Here is a 1,048-nt window from a genome sequence, read left to right as displayed (position 1 = left end):
CATTGGAGCAAACAATTTTGAGCTGAAGCCTCAACTAGTTGCTCTAATGAGACAGAACTGCAAGTTCCATGGACTTCCATCAGAAGATCCCTATCAGTTTTTAATTGAATTCTTGCAGATTTGTGATACTGTTAAGACTAATGGAGTAGATCCTGAAGTCTACAGGCTCATGCTTTTTCCCTTTGTTGTAAGAGACAGAGCTATAACATGGTTGGACTTACAACCTAAAGATAGCCTGGACTCTTGGGATAAGCTGGTCACGGCCTTCCTGGCCAAGTTCTTTCCTCCTCAAAAGTTGAGCAAGCTTAGAGTGGATGTTTAGACCTTCAAGCAAAAAGATGGTGAATCCCTCTATGAAGCTTGGGAAAGATACAAGCAGTTGACCAAAAAGTGTCCTTCTGGTATACTTTCAGAGTGGACCATTTTAGATATATTCTATGATGGTCTATCTGAGCTTTCTAAGATGTCACTGGACCATTCTGCAGGTGGATCCATTCACCTAAAGAAAACGCCTGCAGAAGCTTAAGAACTCATTGACATGGTTGCAAATAACCAATTCATGTACACCTCTGAGAGGAATCCTGTGAGTAATGGGACACCTCAGAAGAAGGGAGTTCTTAAAATTAATGCTCTGAATGCCATATTGGCTCAGAACAAAATGTTGACTCGGCAAGTCAACATGATTTCTCAGAGTCTGAATGGATGGCAAAATGCATCCAACAGTACTAAAGAAGCATCTTCTGAAGAAGAAGCTTATGATCCTGAAAACCCTGCAATGGTAGAGGTGAATTACATGGGTGAACCCTATGGAAACACCTATAATCCCTCATGGAAAAATCATCCAAATTTCTCATGGAAGGATCAACAAAATCCCCAACAAGGCTTTAATAATGGTGGAAGAAACAGACTTAGCAATAGCAAGCCTTTTCCATCATCTTCTCAGCAACAGACAGAGAATTCTAAGCAGAGCCCCTCTAGCTTAGCAAACATAGTCTCTGATCTATCTAAGGCCACTTTAAGTTTTATGAGTGAAACAAGGTCCTGCATT

At 40.8% G+C, this 1,048-nt stretch overlaps 1 non-coding gene across 1 annotated transcript; it reads right to left on the bottom strand.

The window, feature by feature from the left end:
• Window positions 1-301: 301 nt before the first annotated feature.
• On the bottom strand, window positions 302-405 carry LOC130954943 (small nucleolar RNA R71). Its single transcript, XR_009076520.1, has one exon. It is a non-coding gene; the product is annotated as a small nucleolar RNA R71 (small nucleolar RNA).
• Between the last annotated feature and the right edge of the window lie 643 nt (window positions 406-1,048).

Source organism: Arachis stenosperma, chromosome 1, assembly GCF_014773155.1.
Source record: "Arachis stenosperma cultivar V10309 chromosome 1, arast.V10309.gnm1.PFL2, whole genome shotgun sequence".
NCBI lineage: Eukaryota > Viridiplantae > Streptophyta > Magnoliopsida > Fabales > Fabaceae > Arachis > Arachis stenosperma.
Note: the sequence above shows the minus strand (reverse complement) of the source record. Positions and strands in the feature narration are given on the sequence as shown.